The sequence below is a fragment of the Pan troglodytes genome, chromosome 18 (genome assembly GCF_028858775.2).
Source record: "Pan troglodytes isolate AG18354 chromosome 18, NHGRI_mPanTro3-v2.0_pri, whole genome shotgun sequence".
NCBI classification, from domain to species: domain Eukaryota; kingdom Metazoa; phylum Chordata; class Mammalia; order Primates; family Hominidae; genus Pan; species Pan troglodytes.
In genome coordinates, this window is record NC_072416.2 from 38,380,715 (window position 1) to 38,404,063 (window position 23,349).

Below are 23,349 nucleotides of genomic sequence, written 5' to 3' on the forward strand. Positions count from 1 at the left end.
GCAGGCTCTAGCACCCAGCAGCCAGGCATGGAGCAGCTCTCACCGATGGCCGGCTCCTACCACTCTGACCACGCTGCTGTCTCCGTGGCCATCATCTTTGACTACAAAGGAATAAAACTGGTATCAATAAGAAGAGTAATTTTGGAAACAATACAATCACATGGAACTTAAGCACTACTCTCCTGAATAAATGACTAGCAGGTCAATGAAGATACTAAGACAGAAATTCAAAAATTTCATGAAACAAAGGGTAATGAAAACACAGGATACCAAAACTTGTTACGCAGAAAGCAGTACAAAGGCAGAGATTTATAGCTATAAGTGCCTACCATCCAAACAAAAGAAAAACTTCAAATAAACAATACATCTTAAAGAACTAGTAAAGTAAGAACAAACTCAACTGGAATTAATAAAATAAATAAGATCGTAGCAGAAATAAAATTGAAAGAAAAAACACAGAAGATTAAACGAAAAGCTGGTTTTCTGGAAAGCTAAACAACATTGACAAACTTTTAACCAGGGTAAGAAAAGAGACAAGATTCAAATAAATAAAATCAACAGATTAAAAAAAGGAGACATTACAACTAATACTTCAGAAATTTAAAGGATCATAACTGGCTATTACATGCCAGTAAATTGGAAAGCCTAGTAGAAATTGGCAAATTCCTAGATGCATACAACCTACTTAGGTCGAACAATGAAAACATCGAAGACCAGAACACATTGCTAACAAGTAATGAGATTGAAGCCATCAGAAAAAGTCTCCCAGTAAAGAAAAGCCCAGGAACTGATGTCTTCACTGCTGATGGCTTCACACCAAACAATTTAAAGACCTAGTACAAATCCTGCTCAAACTATTTTGAAAAACAGGAGGGAATACTTCCAAACTTATTTTATGAGACCATTATTACTGTGATACCAAAATCAGACAAAGGCATCAAAGAAGGAAACTACAGGCCAGTATCTCTAATATTGATGCAAAAATCCTCAACAAAATACCAGTGAATCAAATTCAGTAAAACATTAAAAAGATAATTCATCATGATCAAGTGAGATGTATCCCTGGGATGCAAGGGTCACTCAACATACAATGTGATACGTCATATCAACCAAATAAACAACAAAAACAGTATGAGCACGTCAACTGAAACTGAAAAAGCATTTGATGAAATTCAACATCCCTTCATGCTATAAATCCTCAAGGAAACGGGCACAGAATAAACATACCACAACATAATAAAAACTACAGGAAAGACACCCACAGCTAGAATCATGGAATGGCGAAAAATGGAAAGGTTTTCCTCTAAGATCTGGAACATGATAAGGATGCCCGCTGTCACCACTGTTGTTTAACATAGTACCAGAAATCCTAGCTAAAGCAATCAGTGCAGCCCCTGATATGGCCCCCAACCCACCCTGCCCTCTACCACCTGCAGTGTAGCCCCCCCCAATACCACACCCAACATACCCAAACCGCCCCACCTCCCCGCACCATGGGCATTACAGCACCCCATAGCGCCCTCAACCCGAAACCGCCAACCCCCCACAGCCGCACAGTGCAGCCCCGGATAGCACACTTAGCCCACCTCACTGTTGCCAGCAATACAGTCTGGGATAGTGCCCGCAACCAGCTCCCCGCCAAAGGCAGTGCAGCCCCGGTTTGGGCCCCCAAACCACCCCCCCCCGGTGCAGGCAGCACAGCCCCAGATAGCACACCCAAACAGCCACCCAGGACAGGCAGTGACGCCTGAGATAGGGCTCCCAACCCGTCCCAGGCCACCCGCAGTGCAGCCTGGATAGCGCACTTACCCCGACGCCTTTCTACGCTCTGGCTGGCTGCAGTGTCCATCGCTGCCACCAACCGCAAACAGGGCTGCAAACAGGAAGGATTTTATTCACCCTCGATGTGGCCCCGAGTTGTCCCAAAGCGACGCAGTGCCCCCAAGGTCTGTGCAGAGCAGAACGCAGCTCCACGCTCGCGGTGCCACCGGCCCGCCCGCCCGGGTTTGTGCTGAGGAGAACACTGCTCTGCTTTCGCTGTATCTCCGAAGTCTGTGCAGAGTAGAACTCAGCTCCGCCCTCACGATGCTCTTTGGGTCTGTGTTGAGGAGAACGCAGCTTCGCCCTCGCAAAGGCACACAGCGCCAGCGCCGGCGCTGCGGAGAGGCGGACAGCGGCGGAGCGGCGGACAGCGGCGGCGCAGGCGCGGAGAGGCCCACGGCGCGGGCGCAGGCGCGGAGAGGCCCACGGCGCGGGCGCAGGCGCGGAGAGGCCCACGGCGCGGGCGCAGGCGCGGAGAGGCCCACGGCGCGGGCGCAGGCGCGGAGAGGCCCACGGCGCGGGCGCAGGCGCGGAGAGGCCCACGGCGCGGGCGCAGGCGCGGAGAGGCCCACGGCGCCGGCGCAGGCGCGGAGAGGCCCACGGCGCCGGCGCAGGCGCGGAGAGGCCCACGGCGCCGGCGCAGGCGCGGAGAGGCCCACGGCGCCGGCGCAGGCGCGGAGAGGCCCACGGCGCCGGCGCAGGCGCGGAGAGGCCCACGGCGCCAGCGCAGGCCCAGGCTCCACTCCCCAGCTGTGAAAGGGTAAGAACTGAGGGTGGCTGAGACTCGGGGTTGTTCAGGGCGGGGTGGGCTCTGGACTCTGGACCCAGCAGGCCCGGCACCCAGGTCAGGGCTCCAGGGGAGGCCAGGTGGGGCGAAGGCCAAGGAGGGGCCGGGGCTGGTCAGGAAGGGCTCCTGGTGACCAGAGCACTTTGCGTAAGCCAGCGTGGGAGGGAGGTGGGCTGGATGAGGCAGGGAGGCGCCGGAAGGGGCCTTGGCAGAGGCGACCCCCTCCGTCAGCCCCCAGGCCACTGAACCCTGGGTAGCGAGAACCGACAGGGGAGGCTGCAGACAGAGGAGTGGAGGCTCGCCGGCTTTGGGGGCTCTGAGTAGAAGCATCTAGGGAGTCCCTCAAGAGGCCCACAAATGCTTCCCCATGGTGAGAAAACAAGGCGCAGAGAGGCGCACGGCGCTGGCGCCGAGGGTCGCACAGCGAGATTTGCTGTGATTTCTTTTATTGCCCCAAATGTACTTCATCTTGGTAGATTTCTATTGGCTTTAAAAATGTGTGTGTTTTGCTGTTGGGGAGTGGGGTGTTATACGGATGTCAGATTTTGCTGGTTGAACTGTTCAGATCTTTTGTAAATCCTTGCTCCTTTTCTGCCTAGTTTCACTCTGTCACTTACACTAGAGTGTGGTGGCATGAACAAGACTCACTGCAGCCTTGACTTCCTAGGCTCAAGTACTTCCCCTGGCTTAACCTCCTGAGTAGCTGGTACTATAGGTGTGTGCCGCCACACCTGGCTAAATTTAAAATTTTTTGGAGAGAAGAAGCCTTGCTATGTTGCCCAGGCTCAAACTCCTGGCCTCAAGCTATCCTTTGTCTTTGCCTCCCAGAGTTCTGGTATTACAGGCGTGAGCCACTGTGCCCGGCCTCTGCCTAGTTTTAACAGTTGCTAAGAGGAGGATGTTGAAGTAGATGTCTTCTTGGTGGGTTAATCCTTTTGTCATTAAGCAGTTGTTATGGTCACTTCCTTTTCACCCCATTGGTGAAGGAGGGGTCCCTGCCCTAAAGTGTAGGAGATGGCTGAACACGACACCTGGCGTGGATGGATGAGATTGACAGCAGTGTTTTAGTCACATATACCCACAGCTCAGAGGAGGACACTGCATGCCACACAGGGTCAGATGAGCACCGCACTGTGTAGCGGAGTGAGGGCTGCGGGCTGAGGAAGCAGGCAGGCTTGGTAGTAACAAGAGCACACAATGACCAATGGTTCCCGAGGGGGCATGCAATTGGCTTGTTTGAATAAATTCATGGGCTGGCAGACAGGTGAAGTGAAACTTTTTAGGCTGAGGTGCAACTGTTCTGGCTGATAAAAGAACTAGCCAGGTGGGGAGCCTTTCCTGTTGGGTGGCGGGGTAGGGGGTGTCTGGTAGAAATAGGAAAACGTACGGCTAGGCCTTTGGGGCCCTGTGAGGCTCAAAGATGTCAAGACAGCATAGGAAATTTTAGATCTTAAAATTCAGCCAAGACCCTCTCCAGCTCTGGTAAATTATTTTGCTTGAAGTCTACTTCATGAGATATTAATATATTCACTCCTGCTTCCTTAAAAAAATTAATGATTTCACAGGATATCTTTCTCCATTCTTTTACTTTCAACCTACTTAGGTCCTTAAGTGAGTTTGAAGTTTCTTATGAAGAGTATTTAGTTGGACCATGTGTTTATTATAGACTCTCCATCAATCTGTCTTTTGGTTTATTTAGACCATTTACATTTAAGGTGCTTATTGTTACATAATTGCTTATGTCTGATGTTTTTATTATTTGCTTTGTTGTTTCCTTTTTCTTTCCCTCCATCTTGATCTATTTCTGTATAATGTTGTTGCGTGTATCTCTTTGTATAGTCTTAAAGTGTTTGCTCTGGATGTTAACAATATGTGCGTTGTAATATAGTAGTCTACTGGTACCAGTATTTACCACTTCAAAGTGTGGAAACCTGCCTTGCATTTATGTCTCTTTACCTTTTCCACTTGTATAAATCACTGGCTTGAGTATTAGGTGGTGGTATAGTTTTTGTTTCAGTCGTCAAATGTGATTTTAAGAACTGTGGATTGTCTCGCGTATGTATCCACATTTCTGGTCTTTCCTTTGTCCCTTCTCCCATAGTCCCATATTCATCCCTTCTGCATGAGAACTTTCTGTAGCCATTTTTTTATTTTGATTTTTTTGTTTTAATTTTTTGTATTGTGGAAATGACACAACATATTTCTGTAGCCACTTTTTAGCATTTCTAAATTGACCGGTGACAAATTCCTATATTCTCTTCCTCTCAGAATGTCTTTATTTCTCTCTTCATTTCTGACAGGTAGTTTCATGGGATATAGAATTTGCAGCCAACAGTTTTTTTGTTTGGTTGGTTTTTTGTTTGGTTGGTTTTTTTTAAGCACTTGAAAATGTTGTGCCACTTCCTTCTGGCCTCCATGGCATTTGAGTTGGTGTGTCCCTACAGGCATTCTGCCATTTTTGGTCTTTGTTTTTAGTTTTGAAAGTATAATCCGTGTTGCTTTCTTTTGGTATACTTTGAGGTTTGCTCAGCTTCTTGAATCTGTAAGTTTATATCTTTCACCAAATGTGGGAAGTGTCAGGAATTAGTTATTTGCATGCTTTCGCAGCTCTGGTCTCCTGTGGGACTCAGATAACATAAATACGGGGTCTTTTGTTATCATCCCACAGGTCCGTGCAGCTCTGTTCATTTGTTTTCAGCTTATTTCCTATCTATTGTTTAGGCTGGGTGAATTCTGTTGATCAGGTTTCAGCTTCTCTGATTCTCTCCTCTGTCGTCTCCACTTTTACTCAATAGAGCCCATCCAGTTAGATTTTTTTTAAATTTCTGTTACTGTATTTCATATTTCTGTAATTTCCATTTGATTCTTCTTCAGTTTCTTTGCTGACATTTTCAGTTCTTTGATTGTTGCCATAGGATTTGTAGTTGCTTGTTGAAGCATGTTTATACTGACTGTTATAAGTGATGAGTCAGATGGTTCCAACATCTGCCTATGTAATTTTTTTATTTTTGCAGGCAGTCTTCCTGTTTAGGTTTAGTCTGTAGGTCTTGGTCTACTTTGTGGGCTGAGATTCCGATGGCAATTTAATTTCAGAGCCTTCATGGTGTTATTTTGGTCTGTTTGGCTTATATGTATCACTGGGATTCTCCCACCAGTCCCTGCTGTTGCCCACCTGAGGGAACAGGGGAGCTGCCCTAGGCTGGGCCACCTGCTGCAGCTAGATGGGTGGGGAATAGTGGTTGTCTTGGTGTGTGGAGCTGGTTTTCTTGTTGTGGGGAAGATCTCCTTTGATCTGTGGGGACTGAGTCTGCCTGGGTTGCCTTCTATTGCTACGTTAGGAGTTGGGAAACTCTGGGCCTGGGTCACCTTCCTATTGGATGAGGTCCAGGGAGACACCTGGCCACTATGCATTCCCTAGTCCTAGAGTCCCTCAGCAGCCTTTTTCTGTCCACCTTTCGGAATTCTCCATTGATCATCTCCTGTCTGTTATTTCTAGAGTTTGGGTTACATTTCTTAGGAGGGTATAATGTGTTATCTTCTCTAGACCAGAAATCCTTAGTGGTGGTTTTGGGTTGTAACTGTGCTAAAGGGAGAATTGGCGTATTTGTGATGTCGAGTCTTTCTTTTCAAATGAGGACATATCATTATTCAGTAAATAATATTTACAACACCTACTTCCTTGGGTTGAAGAATGTGGTTAAGGCAAGGAAAGTACTTAACGCAGTGCCTAGTGTGGAGAGCACTTACGAGTGTTGGTAGTGATGCTATTCCTTTTGTCCTTTGGTAGCATATTAAAGCTTTTCTTCTTTTTAAAAAAAAAAAAAGTTCCAGTGCACTTCTTGTTAGGTTTATTCCTATTTTATCCTTTTTTGCTTTTATTACAAATAGGAGCTTCCTATCTTTTATAACGTCCACCTGGTTCTTTGGCCCTTATGTGAAAATGTTTTAATAGCTTTCTAAACATTGCTCTCCCAAATGAGTTTTAACTTGCCTCTTTCTTTTGTTTTCCTTTTTTTGAGACAGGGTCTCACTCTGTCACCCAGGCTGGAGTTCAGTGATGCAATTATGGCTCACTGCAACCTCTGCCTCCCGGGCCCCCAAAGTGCTGGGTTTACAGGTGTGAGCCACTGCACCCAGCCTTACTTGTCTATTTCTTTTAAGAGTGGGAACTATACTTGAGCCCAGAGCTCCAAAAACAAATGAAGGAATGAATGAGTGAATAAGCTCTTCCCATGGGTTTGGTGTGGTTTGGGGCTCTACTCTTAATCTCAATGCTATGTTTTATATAATCTAAAATTTCCCCTAGGTGCGTTACATGATTGTGTTATGTTGAACTTACATTGAGACTCCTTTTCATATATGCTGGTTATCAGCGTGGGACTTTTCCATTCACTCTTTGAATTTTTCGCTTGGGGGACACAGATAGTCCTCTGTGTCTTTCATAAAGAGTGTCCATTGGCCGGGTGCAGTGGCTCATGCCTGTAATCCCAGCACTTTGGGAGGCTGAGGAGGGCAGATCACGAGGTCAGGAGTTTGAGACCAGCCTGGCCAATATGGTGAAATCCCCTCTCTACTAAAAATACAAAAATTAGCCATGCCTGGTGGCGGGTGCCTATAATCCCAGCTACTCGGGAGACTAAGGTAGTAGAATTGCTTGAACCTGGGAGGCAGAGGTTGCATTGAGCTGAGTTCGTGCCACTGCACTCCAGCTTGAGTGACAGAGTGAGACTCCATCTCCTAAAAAACAAAAACAAAAACAAAAACAAAAGAGTGTCCATTATCTATACTGGAAAAATTGAGATTGAGATTTTGACATGAAGTGTGGAAATGTGGATTGGGTCCATTTAGTTTACCTAAACAGATGATGAAATACTAACTGTTTTACGAAGTATTCTCTAGTGCAAACTTTTGCCTGTGTGTGTAGTGATGGGAACAGTGAGAATGAGGCTTGGAACGTGGAGTGCATTGTGGGCCTGTTGTGGGTGGGGCCAGCAGCACATGCATGCCTGGCTCACAGAGCAGCCTTTGGGTGTTCTTTTCCCAGAGTAGCTCTATGGTGACTTTGAAGACTTGGAAACAGGGGACGTGCACAAGGGAAAATCGGGCCCCGATACTCAGGTATGACTTTGTCGTAGCTGGCTTTTCTTGGTCATTGTGTTCTGAGAGAGGCCCACATTGGGAAATGCAAATCTTACTTGTGATGTGTGAAGATTGCAGACTGGATGGATAGATTCCTTCCTAAAGGGTGGGGATGTGGGGACCAAAGAGAAGCTTTCTTGTTTACTTGTTAAGTTTTGGACGACAGTTACTACCGTTTCTTGCCATAGTCATTTGCCAAGTCCACTGTGATTTTTCACTCACAGAAGTCTTAGCTTCTCAGACTTACATTCAACCATTGCCATCATTCTCCTCTTTTTAAATTTAAGTGTCATTTAAAAGAATGAAGTCCCTGTTCTCCCTAATATTTCTTTAGAACAGGTTCTGGGAGCATCTGGGTGAGGGACATGTCTGTTATTTTTATTCTAGTTTGTGTTCCCAGCCAGCTTAAGGAATAGCAGCTAATTGTAATGCAGATGTAACAATTTCCTGTAGCAGTACTGTGTTATTCAGAGACAAAGGTTGTGTTGTGGTTTGTTTCATTTTATTGATAATGATAACAGATTTTTGCTAAGATTTTTGTTTAAATAGAACTTTAAAAAATCTAATGTTTAAAGAAAAGACCTTCATAAACATACACAAAATTTTTTCTTCTGGAAATTTAAGAATGAAGATATAGAGAAACAAGGAAGAAATTGACCCCGACAAAGAAAAAAGTGCCAAGAAAAAGCATTTGGATAAGAAGAGAAAATTGAAGGAGATGTTTGATGCGGAATATGATGAAGGAGAAAGCACATATTTTGATGATCTTAAAGGAGAAATGCAGAAACAAGCACAGGTGAGAAACCTCAGTTCCTCTCAGCCCCTTGTCAAGACTATCACATAGTGCAGGAATCCCTGACTTTCTTTGGGTCCCTGCTTCCTATCCTGCTTCTGTGCCTTTCATTTGGACTCCTGGGTAGATGCATGTGAGTGTGTTTATTCATGCAGTGAGCTCATTGTTTCTATAGTCAGAAGGTCACCAGAAAAAGATCCATACCTATTTTGTAAGAAGAATTAGGAAACCGAAATGACTGAAACATGGTCTCTACTTTTGAGACTTTTACAATGTAGTGATCTGAGACAGTGTGTTCATTTCAGTGCAAGCCAATGCTGCCTATTCTGATCGCTGTTCCCTGATTTGAATGGCAGGTGATCAGTGGCCTGTGTGGCTTATGGACACACCAGAGTTCCCAGGGGAAGTGATCTGAAAACTCATCCTGGTCAGAGTTCAGAAGGACATGTGGAGTATAAGGTCAGATGCGGAGATAAGGGAGATGGTGTGGCCCTCCTGCCTGGGGGTGCTGAGCAGGTTGTTGGAGGCAGTGATCTCACTCTGAAGGAGACAGACACAGAAACATGTGTACAGTTGATGGTGAGCATCTGAGTTGTGTCTTGTTAGCGAGGCCAGGAGTGCCTGTGTAAGCTGGAACAGATTAGGTATATGATTTGTGAAATGGAGTTTCATCCTAGGTCTTCATCTAGTCAAAGTACTGTTTCCTGATTAAGCATTAGCTTAGTGGTTGCTAGTCTGTGTTGACCTTTGAAAGGCATGACTAGGCTAACTGAAGTTTTTGCTTCACACCATTTACAATTTAAAACTACTCAGAGCCTTGTGAGCCGTTGGAAAAGACTGAATGTTTCACTCTGAAATGGGAGTCCTTGGAGGGTTTTGAGCAGAAGAGAGACATTCAGGTAATCAGATCACTCTGCCAAGAGATCAGTCTGGTAGAGATCAGTCCGGTGGCACAAACCAGAGGGCTGGCAGTGGAGATGAGACAAAGAGTCAAACCCGGATAGAGTTTATTTGGAAGCTGGGTCAGTAGGATTTCCTGGTGGACTGAATGTGGGGTGTGTGAGAGGAAATGAGGATGGCGACTGGAAGTTCCTGGAAGGATGGGTTGTTGCAGGTTAGATAGGAAACCCTCTGCAGATGTAGTTTTGGGAAGATGATGTTTGGTTCGGCTGGGTATCATGCAGACAAGCGGAGTGTCAAGTCTGGAGAGACAGGTCTGGTCAGGGACTTAGATGTACAGCCCTCAGCATGTAGATGCCACTTAACGCTGTGAGGTAGCCGGGGAGTGAGTGCAGAGTGACTGGGAGGAGCAAGACTGGCATGGGCGAGATGGGGTGATTGCGGCCGTGAGGCCTGAGCAGTGCCCAGGAGAGAGAGGGAGAAGCAGTGTGACCATGCAGGCATGCAGGAGTCCAGTCGTACACGGAGGCGAAGCACCGTTCAGATCCCCTGCTGTGTTAACTACGGTGAAGGCAGAGTTGACCACTGGAGGAGTCCTTCAGCGTGGAGGCCTTCAGCGATCTTGGCAAACACCAATTTTCATGGATGTAGGAGAATGGGAGCAGAGGAACTGGAGGCTGCAACTGCAGAAAACTTTTGTGGGGTTTTGCTGCAGAGAGAAGCAGAGAAATGAAGCAGTTGTTGGTGGAAGAAGTGGAATCAAAAGGTTTTGAGAAAAGAGAGAGAACAGAGGGAAGAGCTGTTGGAATAAAGTCCAGGAAGAGTGGATGGTGTCTAGTGAGCAAGTGATGTGTGGCCCTGAGTAGAGGCATGGACAAATCATCTGTGCCTGAGCTGCCTGTAGAACTTTCTGTGATCATGGAGATGCACGTCTGTGCTTCCCAATAATGTAACACTGGCCGCAGGTTGATATGGACCACTTCCAGTGTGACTAGTGTGATTGAGGAACTGCATTTTAAATATTATGTAATTGTAATTAATTTTAATTTAAATAGCCACACATAGCTCCTCTATGGGCCAGGTCAGAGCTCTGATAAGGCTGGATATGGGAGGAAACCCTGGTAGAGGGTTGACCGTAGAGGTTCTTTTGGTTTTGGAGTGAATCAGGAAACAGCCATCAGCTGAGTGAAGGTGAGGGTGGTGGTGGGTGTTTGAAGACAAGGGAAAAGTGTGAAAGAATTATTTGGAGAGGAAGGAAAGAAGGTGTGGACTGGGGATGTTTCCAGTGTTCGAGCACACAGGGCTCCACAGTTATCTACATTTGCTGTCCCTTGTAGCAGGAGAGAAGAAAATGGTTGAGACATATTCTGAACAGACTGTAGAGGTAAAATGTGTAGGTTTTTTTTGTTTTTTTGTTTTTTGAGATGGAATCTCGCTCTATTGCCCAGGCTGGAGTGCAGTGGCATGATCTTGACTCACTGCAACCTCCATCTCCCAGGTTCAAGCGATTCTCTCACCTCTGCCTCCTGAGTAGCTGGGACTACAGGCACGCACTACCACACCCAGCTGATTTTGGTATTTTTAGTAGATATGGGGTTTCACCATGTTGGCGAGGCTGGTTTCAAACTCCTGACCTCATGTGATCTGCCCGCCTCAGCCTCCCAAAGTGCTGGGATTACAGGCATGAGCCACTGTACCCGGCCAAATGTGTAGTATTTTTAATAGGATAAAGCCTACATAATTCTGTCCACAGTTCCTTTACTTAGAAATTGCTCATTTGTTCATGTTAATCCTATGTTTATTACAGATAACAGCATACAGGTTTTTTTTCCCCCCTGTCATGTACAGCTGAATCGCACAGAATTTGAAGATCAAGATGATGAAGCCAGAGTTCAGTATGAGGGTTTTTGACCTGGGATGTACGTCCGCGTTGAGATTGAAAATGTTCCCTCTGAATTTGTGCAGAACTTTGACCCCCATTACCCCATTATCCTGGGTGGCTTGGGCAACAGTGAGGGAAATGTTGGATACGTGCAGGTGGGTCCCTTTGCTGCATATTTGGTGCCTGAGGCTCTGTGGATTTCCCCTCCATCAATCATCTTACACACTCATCCCCCTCAGATGCGTCTGAAGAAACATCACTGGTATAAGAAAATCCTCAAGTCCCGAGATCCAATCATATTTTCTGTAGGGTGGAGGAGGTTTCAGACCATCCCGCTCTATTATATCGAAGACCATAATGCAAGACAAAGGCTTCTAAAGTATACCCCACAGCACATGCATTGCGGAGTAGCCTTTTGGGGTAAAATATGATTACAATAACTTGCCTATTGCCGAGATTAAACCTTACAGGCTGTGTTATTTTAGCTTTGTGCTTTTCCTTTCATAAAATTCCACTCCTAAGATTTTTCTCTTTTCTGGGAGCAGGGAGGTGGTTTGGAGTATATATATAAATCTATATCCAAATCTAAATGTCCATATCCAGTATGTTAAACTAGAATCTAAAATTTGTGGTTTGCTATATTTCTTTTTTTCCTTTTCCTTTAAGACCCTATCATTCCACAGGGAACTGGTTTCTTGGCAATACAGTCTGTCAGTGGCATAATGGTAACTATCTTGGATGATTTCTTTTACAGATTAGTTTGAGAAATATATGCTGAATGTGGGTTATTATGTACATGAGACTTTAAGTTGAAAATTACACATTTTTATTAATATAAACTAAATTTCCCTTTGCTTTTAATCTTTGTACATCCTTTTCAGTAGGGTGTGGGATTAGAGGAGGGGAGGTGGAAGAATTATAATGGTACATTTCCTATTTTTGTGCATCTTTTGCATTTATTTATCTAAGGAGGTACTTGAGCAGTGCTCACCATGTGCTAAGCACTATATGAGGTTGTGAGGAGCCATCAGAGACCACCCAGATACAAGACTCCCTGCAGCTGTGCTGGGGTAGCAGTCTGTTCACTCCATTTTCATTTGACCAGTCAGGCAGGGCAGGGTTTACTGGTCCCATTTAACAGAGAAGGAAGCAGAATAATGAGCAGATGGAATCTTCCCTGGAGGTCCAAATTTTAGTTTCCTAAACATTGCAACTGTATTTTTCTTTTCCATTTCATTCCAAATATATCAGTATAGTAAAATTACATTCCTCTGAAATCACTCTCAGGAAAGTACTCAAGTAGCCTTTTTTTTTTTTTTTTTTGAGAGAGAGTCTCACTCTGTCATCCAGGCTGGAGTGCAGTGGCACGATCTTGGCTCACTGCAACCTCTGCCTCCTGGGTTTAAGTGGTTCTCCTGCCTCAGCCTCCCGAGTAGCTGGAATTACAGGTGTGCACCACCATGCTGAGCTAATTTTTGTATTTTTAGTAGAGACGAGATTTAGCCATGTTGGCCAGACTGGTTTCAACCTTCTGACCTCAGGTGATCCACCTGCCTTGGCCTCCCAAAGTGCTGGGATTACAGGTATGAGCCACTGTGCCCGGCCTCAAGTCACCCTTGTTAGTTTGGCTTACCAACTTTAAAGTTTTGGATTGCTTTTGTCAAACCACTGGGTTGCAAGTTCAGATGGTCTCTCTTGTTTTTCTTAGCTATTTTTAAGTAAAATTCACTTTGGTAATTTATTGTGTCACATAGAATTGAAGTTTTTCTCTTGCTAATATTTTTCCTATTTTCAAATTTTGGGGTTCCTGTTAGCCTGATTTTCGGATAGCTGCCACAGGAGTTGTCCTTGATCTGGATAAATCCATAAAAATTTTGAAGAAATTAAAGCTAACTGGTTTTCCATATAAAATTTTCAAGAACACTTCATTTATTAAGGTCTGTATATCTATATATTCTCATATTTATACATGTCCATATTGTTTGAGAAAAGGAATGAAATACGTCTAAAATATGGGCCTCATATTTTTAGAAAAGTGTTTGAAATCTTTTATAAACTTCATATTTTGTTTGCTCCTTTATATTCTGTATTACTTAAATATGCTCAAAAAAGCAGAGGTAAACAGCTATTTAGGAATTGAGGCTGTTACTCCTGACTTCCATGTGAGACTGCCACAGAACTCATATTGAAAATATGTCATTTTATCCGCTAGGTTTTGTTTCCTACTTTTTAAATTTGTGTTAAGAAAGGGAAAAAAATCACAAGTTTGTCTAACTCAGTAGAAAAATTGACAAAGCATTTGCAGACAACTTGGCAAGGGTACAGAGAAATGGATGTACTGTTTTTCAGTATTTGGGGAGGGTGGTTTGAGCACATTTATTGACAATTTCATTAGTGGGGATGTTTCTATTGAAAACACAGAGTTAGGAAGTCTTAAAATGTTCTTGGAATATAAAGTAATAATACCACTGGCGTTTATCTTACTGTTTTCATGTTCTAAGTGCATGCATCTAAGTAAAAGGATCTGGGCTGCAGTCCAGTCTGAGAGATGCCAGCAAAGGCTTCCTAGGCCAGTTCAGTCCAGTAAATCCCTCTTCGATCTTCTCTTCCACACAGACAGCAGGTGATGAGCATGCCCATGAACTCACATGATTATTTTGGGGAAAATGAAAGAGTTGTATTCTTTTTGAGGTAGTAATTCCACTTTCAGGGGCAAATACATTTTGATTATTTTATCACCCTTCAGTGAGTTGTTTTTGTTCTTTAATCAAGGATGTATGTTTGAAGTAAGAAGTAAAGCATAAAGTATATGATTTTGTGTGTGTGTGTTTTTATCTTGCTATACCTGTAGGGAATATTTAATTCTGCCTTGGAAGTGGCCAAATTTGAAGGTGCTGTGATTCAAACTGTCAGTGGGATAAGGGGGCAGATCAAGAAAGCACTCTGAGCTCCAGAAGGAGCTTTCCGGGCCAGCTTTGAGGATAAGCTGATGATGAGCGGTGAGTGTCTTAAGTAGTGTTCAGGGCAGGGTATTACCATTCATGCTTGACTTCTAGCCAGTGTGACGAGAGGCTGGAGTCAGGTCTCCAGAGAGTTGAGCAGCTCCAGCCTTAGATCTCCCAGTCTTATGCGGTGTGCCCATTCGCTTTGTGTCTGCAGTCCCCTGGCCACACCCAGTAACAGTTCTGTGATCTATGAGAATAGTTTCCTTAGCGAGCTTTCCCTTCAAATACTTTGCAGCCAGGTAGAGAAGTTTGGAGTGAAGGTTTTGTTCTTTGTTTCTTCACAATATGGATATGAATCTTCTTTTGAAAATGTTAAAGTAAATTACCTCTTTTCAGATATTGTCTTCATGCGAACTTGGTATCCTGTTTCCATCCCAGCCTTCTATAACCCAGTAACATCTTTGTTGAAACCAGTGGGTGAGAAAGACACCTGGTCAGGAATGTGGACCACGGGCCAACTCAGGCTCGCCCATGGTGTCAGACTAAAGGCAAACAAGGACTCTCTGTATAAGGTACTGGCCGTGTGTGTGTTAGTGGAGATGAAGCCTGTGCTCTACAGACAGGGAGTCACACAGACACTTTTCTATAATTTCTTATGTACTTTGAATATTCAAGTATAAAGTCTAACGTTAAATTTGATTGAACAATTGTATATTTGTGGGATATTTTGGAATGGAACACCAAAAAATGGTAATAGTGGTTCTTTCTGGATTGAAGACAAACTTTTCTTTTTTAAAATAAATTTTATTTTATATATTTGAGGTTGACAATATGATCTTGAAGGATACATATAGATAGTAAACTGGTTACTGTAGTGAAGCAAATTAACATAGCTAACATCTCACATAGTTAGATTTTTGTTTGTGTGACAGGAACAGCTAAAATCTACTTATTTAACAAACATCCCAAAGACAATATATTTTTATTAACTGTAGCCCTCATGATGTACACTAGATCTCTAACTTGTTCATCCTACATGCCTGCTACTTTGTATTATTTTAATGTACATCTCCCCATTTCCTATTGGTCATTTCCTATTTGGCCCATTTTTCAACTGGTTTGTTTTTCTGCTATTAAGTTGTAAGAGTTCTTTACTAATTTTTGGATATTAACACTTTATCAGATATGTGGTTTGCAAATATTTCTTCCAGTCTGTAGGTTCCCCTTTCATTTTGTTGGTTGTGCCTTTGCTGTGCAGAAGCTTTTTAGTTTGATGCAGTCCTTCTTGTTTATGTTTACATTTGTAGCCTGGCTTGTGGTGCAATATCCAAAAAATTATTGCTAAGGCCAATGTCAAGAGGCTTTCCCCCTATGTTTTCTTCTAGGAGTTTTATGGTTTCAGGTCTTATTTGGGTCTTTGGTCTTGTATCTGTTTTGAGTTGATTTTTGTGTATGGTGTATGATCAGGGTCCAATTTTATTCTTTTGCATGTGAAAATCCTATTATTGAAGAGACTATCTTTTTTTACCATTGTGTTGTCTTGTTTGCCCTTGTCAAAAATTAGTTGACAGTATATGTTTGGATTTATTTCAAAGGTCTCTGTTCTGTTCCATTTGTCTATCTTTTTGTTTTTATGCCAGCACCATACTGTTTTGATTACTATAGCTTTGTAATACAATTTTAAATCAAGAGGTGTGATGCCTCCAACTTTTTCTTTCACAGTAATCTGTTGGCTGTTTGGGGTTTTTTGTGGTTCCATATGAGTTTCAGGATTGTTTTTTCTTTTCTTTTCTTTTCTTTTTTTTTGAGGCGAAGTCTCACTCTGTCGCCCAAGCTGGAGTGCAGTGGTATAATCTCGGCTCACTGAAACCTCTGCCTCCTGGATTCAAGCAATTCTTCTGCCTCAGCCTCCCAGGTAGCTGGGACTACAGGCACATGCCACTATGCCCGGCCAATTTTTGTAGTTTTAGTAGAGACAGGGTTTCACTATGTTGGCCAGGCTGGTCTCCAACTCCTGACCTTGTGTTCTGCCCACCTGCAGTCTCCCAAAGTGCTGGAATTACAGGCGTGAGCCACTGTGCCTGGCCAGGATTGTTTTATTCTGTTCTGTGAAGAATACCGTCAGAACTTTGATGAGGATTGTGTTAAATCTGTATATTTGCTTTGGGTAGTGTGCACATTTTAACAATATTAATTCTTCTGATCCATAAACATAGGATGTCTTTCCGTTTGTTCATGTCTAAATTTCTTTCATCAATGTTTTATGGTTTTCAAGTGTACACATCTCTCACCTTCTTGGTTAAATTTATTCCTAAGTTTTTGTTTTTCTTTGATGCTATCGTAAATGAGATTATTTTCTTGATTGCTTTGTCAGCCAGGTTATTTGTATATAGAAATGCAACTGATTTTTATACGTTGAGTTTATACCTTGCAGCTTAACTGAATTGATTTAGTAGTTCTCACAGTTTTTTGTGGAATCTTTGGAGTTTTTTACATAAAGGTTCTTGTCATCTGCAAATAGAGATAATTTTACTTCTTTAACTTAGTTGCCTTTTTTTTCTCATCTGATTGCTCTTGCAAGTACTCTATTGAATAAAAGTGATGAGGCTGGCCATCCCTATCTTGTACTCAATCTTAGTGGAAAAGCTTTAGTTGTTCCCCACTAACTATGATTAGACTGTGGGTTTTTCATAAATGGTCTTTATTATGTTGAGGAACTTTCCTTCTATACATAAACTATTAAGAGGTTTTATCAAGAAATGTTGCTAAACTTTGTTAAATGCTTTTACTGCATCAATTGAGGTGACCATGTCGTTTTATCTTTCATTTTGTTAATGTGATATATCACATTGATTGATTTACATATTTTTAACCAGCCTTGCATGCCAGGGGTAAATCCCACTTAAACACGATGTATAATGTTTTCAATGTGTTGTTGAATTCTATTTGCTAAAATTTTTTTAGGATGTTTGCATCAGTGTTTAATTTATTGGAGAAGTTCACCTGTAGTTTTGGTTTGTTTGTTTGGTGTGTGTGTGTGTGTTTTGGTTTGGCTTAGGTATTAAGGTGATACTGGCCTGGTAAAATGTGTTTGGAATTATTTCCTCTCACTCTGTTTTTGCGAAGAGTTTAAGAAGTAAACTCCAGGAGATGGGAGTGACTCTGGACATGGGAGTGACATGATAGTGACTCTGGACCCTGCAGTGGTGGGACACAGCAGCATCTCAGTCTCTGTGAGGCCAGGTGCAGCATCAACAAGGACCCCAGAATGGTGGAGCACTACTGTGGCTTGGGCCCTCGGGGGCAGGGACCAGTGCAGCAACTACTTCTCTCCCTGGGGAGGCAGGTGCCTGGGCAACTCAGATTCTCCAGGGCTAGTCCAGTTCCAAGGAAGCAGGGTTCCACAGTTGTTTGTCCTGAAGGGCAAGGTACCCCAGTTCAGCCAATGCTGTTTTCCCGGGATATGGGGGTGCCATATTGACTCATCCCTGGCAGGTGTGGCTGCTCAGCTCAGCCAAGACACTGATTCCCTGTGAAGCAGGGCAGTGCTTCAGCTCTCGTGCAGTGGGGGGTGTGACTGCTCAGACTGGCCAAGGCACTGATTCCCTGGAAAGCAGGGCACCAAGTCAGTTCAGGCTCCAAGGGGCAGGGCACAATGGCAGCTGGGAGGGGAGGGGCACAGCAGTGTGGCCCCGCAGGTGCGGTGTATGCTGTGATGTGGACATCATTTGTTCCCACCAGCCATTTGAAATTTCATCCATTTGAAATTTGATTCCAAATGTGGTGGTGTGGGAGGTGGGGCCTAGTGGGAGGTATTTGGGTCACAGGGCAGATCCTTTATGAATAGATTAATGCCTTTTCATGGGACTGGATTAGTTACCAGGAGTGGATTGTTATCAGAGTGAGTTCAGCTTCCTAGACTCTCGTGTTTCCTCTCTTGCCATGTGAGCCCCTTGCATACACCTGTTTTGCCTTCCACTTTCCCCATGAGATGAAGCAGCACAAGACCCTCACCAGTTGTGCTGCCCGATCTCGGACTTTTCAGACACAAGCAGGGTGAGCCAAATAAACCTTTTTTATAAAATAAGTTACCCCGAGTCTCAAGTATTCGGTTACAGCCACACTAAATGGCCTAAGACAGTGTAACAGCGGCTCGGGGGTGGTGGGCCACTAGGTGGGTGTGATATAGAGCAACAAAGCCTGAGGATGGAAGAAGGGTTCGGTGGCTGCTCACCCTGGGTGGGACATGCTCCCGAAGTGGTCCAGGTCCAGGAGGGCACGTTGCAGCAGCAGCTGGTCCATGGGGGAGGGGCACAACATCAGTTCCTTCTCTGAGGGGAGTGCTGGGGCTACTGGGCCCCTCTTGCTTCCTTATCCCTGCAAGGAGACATCCCCTCTGCTTCAGGCTGATCCCTCTGGGGGAATGGGTGGTGGGGGCCAGATGTTTCCTTCCCTCCTTTATGTGACCATCCTGGTTTTCTGTGCTCTACTGGATTTCTGCTACTCCTTGTTGCACTCTGGGGCTCTCTTTTAGTGACTTTCATCAAAATATAGTTGTTTGCTGCTTTGGCTGTCTTCGTCAGGAGATGAGTGCAAGGGGCTATTGATCAGCCCCTTGCTGGCGTCACTCCCTCTTAAACTTTTCACTGGGTACTCTTTTGAACTATTTTTTCCCCCACTGTATACATGTATTTTTTAAACGTTAATGTGCTAATTTCTACTGAAGCAATGTGGATTTTTCTGAAAGTTTTAATGTTTTAATAAGCTTTTTATTGAAATGTTAATGTCCATACAGAAGAGTGCCCAAATCATAAGTGTGCATCTAGATGAACTATAGCACACCAGGCTGCCACGCCCTGGACCAAGCAGTAGCCTTGACCTGTGGCCTCTCCCAGGCACTGCTGCCCCAACCCACAAAATAGCTACTTTCCCAGTTCCTGATGTAGATTTGTTCTGCCTGGTTTTAACTTCTATAAAATACAGCACATTCTATTTAGCCTGGCTTCTTTGGTTCAGTATTACAGAATACATCCATGTTCTTGTCTATGGCAGATACTGATTTATCGTCATTGTTGAGTTCCATTATATGACTGTGTCACCATTTTTCCATTGATGAGTAAAATGATTTCCTATTTTTGGCTGTTATCCCACGGCCCTGAACACTAGGTCTGGATATGGGACTTGCAGGTATGCAGGGGCACAAGCACTTCTGCTGGGGGATCCCTGGGTGGGGTGGAGACTCCAGGGCACCTGTGCTCTGCTTCAGTGTGGAGGCTTCTGTGTCGTGTTCTGGGAGCACAGTGGCTTGGCTTCCACCACCAGCAGCAGCTTAAAGAGTTCCTGCTGTTCCACATGCTTGCCAACAATTGGCCTCTTGAGTTTTTTTTTTTTTTTTTAAGTTTTCAGTGCCTGCCTGGACTTGTGTTTTCATTTAGATTTTGGTTTCTTAGAACTTTTGTTTTTCTCTTCACAGCTTAACAATGCATTTGAAAAGATTTGTTTTCATGTGGAGTATTCAGTTTTGTAATAAGAGGGTTGTTCAAGGCATCAGTCTGCCACTCTGCTAGAAACAGAAGTCTCCCAGGCATTTCTTTTTATATAAAGTAGTTAATGAAATTTTGAACCATCTTACATGAATTTTTATTAAAATACACTTTAGGATGTGGTGCCCATTATCCATTCTACTCTTTTGTAACAAGTAGATTTCTCTGAATTCTTGAATTTGAAAACAACTGGGGTTCCTAAACAGAGAATATGGAATATTATTAGGGATGATGTCTTTAATAATACATTTCAAGATAAGAGAAACTTTTTCTATATAGTTGACTTTAATAAAAGCCTAGGGCAAAACTTTCAATATATTAACAGTATTTATGAGGCAGTTAAGAATTTGGGTCATCTCCATTTCCGCTAAAAATACAAAAAAATAGCCAGGTGTGGTGGCGGGCATCTGTAGTCCCTGCTACTTGGGAGGCTGAGGCAGGAGAATGGTGTGAACCCGGGAGGCGGAGTTTGCAGTGAGCTGAGATCATGCCACTGCACTTTAGCCTGGGCAACAGAGCAAGACTCCATATCAAAAAAAAAAAAAAAAAAAGAATTTGGGTCATCTCAATTAAACATAGAATTTAAGATTACGTTGAAAATTTAGTACAGAGTATTTTGCCTTCATCTGTTGTTTGAGTCTCCCTTCTTTTAGCCATCCTTCCATCAGAAATAGAATACCAACTTAAACTTCTTAATTAGAATCAGGAATCAGGACTCTTTGGCTGCTGATTGAAGGAAGAACTGTCCTTAAATCCAGAGTGGGCCGGGCATGGTGGCTCATGCCTGTAATCCTAGCACTTTGGGAGGCCAAGGCAGGTGGATCACCTGAGGTCAGGAGTTCAAGACCAGCATGACCAACATGGTGAAACCCCATCTCTACCGAAAATACAAAAATTAGCCGGGCGTGGTGGTGTGTGCCTGTAGTCCCAGATACTTGGGAGGCTGAGACAGGAGAATTGCTTGAACCTGGGAGGTGGAGGTTGTGTCAGTCAAGATCGCACCACTGCACTCTAGCCTGGGTGACAGGGCGAGACTCCATCTCAAAAAAAAAAAAAAAAATCCAGAGTGGTTGGTATTCAAGACAAAAAGCTAGATCATTTTTGTTAGTCTGAGAAATAAGCACCTTAGTGGCCCAAAGACAAGGCCTGAAATTTCCATGAAAAGAAACTGGGATCTATTCATCTGTTCTGTTGAGACCTCATAGTTCTATACCATAGAAATAGGCACAGTGGGTTTTGGGGAGAGAGTTGTAAGTATAAGCTCTCTGTACCTCTGTTTACTGTTTGGTGAGAATTTGGGTGTCCACTGAGGCAGTTCATACTTGGCGGATGATTGAGTCCTGATTTCTCAGGGCCAGCAGACTCTGGTGTTACTGATCGTGTGGAAAAGTCAACCCAATGAGAAGATTTTATGCAGAAGTTTTAAATGCACATTGATCATAATTTGAATATGTCACAGTCTTTATTTTTCTTTTCAGCCAATCCTGAGGCAAAAGAAACATTTTAATTCACTGCACATTCCAAAAGCCTTGCAGAAGGCCCTGCCATTTAAGAACAAGCCCAAGGCCAGGCGCGGTGGCTCACGCCTGTAATCCCAGTACTTTGGGAGGCTGAGGCGGGCGGATCACGAGGTCAGGAGATAGAGACCATCCTGGCTAACATGGTGAAACCCTGTCTCTACTAAAAATACAAAAAATTAGCCAGGCGTTGTGGCGGGCGCCTGTAGTCCCAGCTACTTGGGAGGCCGAGGCAGGAAAATGGCATGAACCTGGGAGGCGGAGCTTGCAGTGAACTGAGATCGGGCCACTGCACTCCAGCCTGTGCGACAGTGCAAAACTCTGTCTCAAAAAAAAAGAAAAAAGAAAAAACAAAAAACAAACCCAAGACCCAAGCAAAGGACAGGCAGAGACGGGCCGTCATGCGTGAGCCTCATGAAAGAAAGGTACTGTCGCCCGTGCCGTACTGCACACTGCATTTAGATAGGAAAAGAACACTCTCAGTAGCACACTTCCTGTTTCTACTGCAGTCTCAGTTATTCAGGGTACTGGAACTAAAGTCAGAGGAAGAACTGGAGTCAATTTCCCTTCCTTTGCATGGTCCTGCTCTGCCCTTTTCTTTTGATGGGGGATAACAGGCACATGACTGGGGAACCCTTCTGTCTTGGTTAGCTGCACACGGTGTCCACAGAATGATGAACAGAGGTAGTAAAGGTAAAATGCGATCACACTTGTGTCTCCATGCCAACAATGACTTCCTAGCACAGGATGCATTTTCATGCGGTTAATATTCATTTGGATCGTGGGTTGCCTCTAGTCTTAGTGCTTAGGATGTGAGTGTGTGGTGGCTGAGAGCATTCTGATACTCACCAGCTTTTTTCCTTGTCAGATCCTCACACTGCTGGATGCTCTGAGTATGGTGCACAGTCAGAAGATGAAGGCCAAGGACCAGTGACACCTGCACAATAAAGAGCACTTCAGAGCCAAGCAGAAGGAGGAGGAGGAGAAGCTGAAGTGGCAGAAGGACCTCAGGAAGAAGCTCTTCCAAATTCAGGGGCAGAAGGAAAGAAGAAACCAGAAGTCCAGTTTGAAGGGGGCTGAGGGCCAGTTGCAATGAGCCTTTGGACTGGAGGGACTGTCCCTGGATCTGCAGAGGTGGACATTTTCAAACATCACAGTTTGAATGCCTGTGAATGACAAGTCAGTGGGCAAGAACTCAAGAGATGTCTCTACACAAACTGTGCCTGCAAGAGGAACAGAGAAGCCTGGGCTACTGGGACTGGGTTCATTCTCATCACTTGGGGCTGTCGAGATTTAAAGTAATGTAAGCTGTGGTTGTGTGGATTCTCTTACTTTCCTCTGCCTACCTCAGTTTAATTATTTTGTCCTGCAAAAATACCATTAAAATATTTTTTTGTTAGTTTTGGCTTAGTAGTTTTCATTAGGGGTGAATGCCTGACAATTCTTTGTGGATAATTATTTATGCTACCACCTTCATGAAGAGTCCTCCAGAAGAGAAAGAAATATTCACTTGAACCCTCAGCTCTCATGCAAAATTTTAGAGAAGAGTGTGTAGTGTTTTTGTTGTGTTTTTTGTTTGAGTGACACACAAACCTAGATGGTACAGCCTACTATGCACCTGGGATCTATGGGCTCCTTTGATCACTGGCCCTCGTGGACATTTTCTATCTTATGTCATATGTTCTGCACATTAGTATAGTGACAAGGTAACAGTAAGTACTTTTTTAAAGCTTTAGACTTAGGAGATTGTTGTCTCATGTGCAGAGACCAAGGAAATTGTATGTATCAGTGAGATAGGCTTCCCATATTATGCTCATGCGTTATACCTGCCTAGCTACATTGCCTTTTTTTAAATTAAACATTATATTGATGTAATCATACTATTACATAGGCGATATATGTATTTTATGATTGTATGTTGATATAGTTATGGGGAATCTAATCCTATACGATGGAATCATAGATTCACATATAGTTTTATGTTTTGCCCAATTTCTTTCAGTGGTAATGTTTCACACATAT

At 43.8% G+C, this 23,349-nt stretch overlaps 1 pseudogene; it reads left to right on the forward strand.

Annotated features, from left to right (window-relative positions):
• The first annotated feature begins 2,515 nt into the window (after nucleotides 1–2,515).
• Nucleotides 2,516–22,510, forward strand: LOC129137325 (ribosome biogenesis protein BMS1 homolog; annotated as a pseudogene).
• The last annotated feature ends 839 nt before the right edge of the window (nucleotides 22,511–23,349 follow it).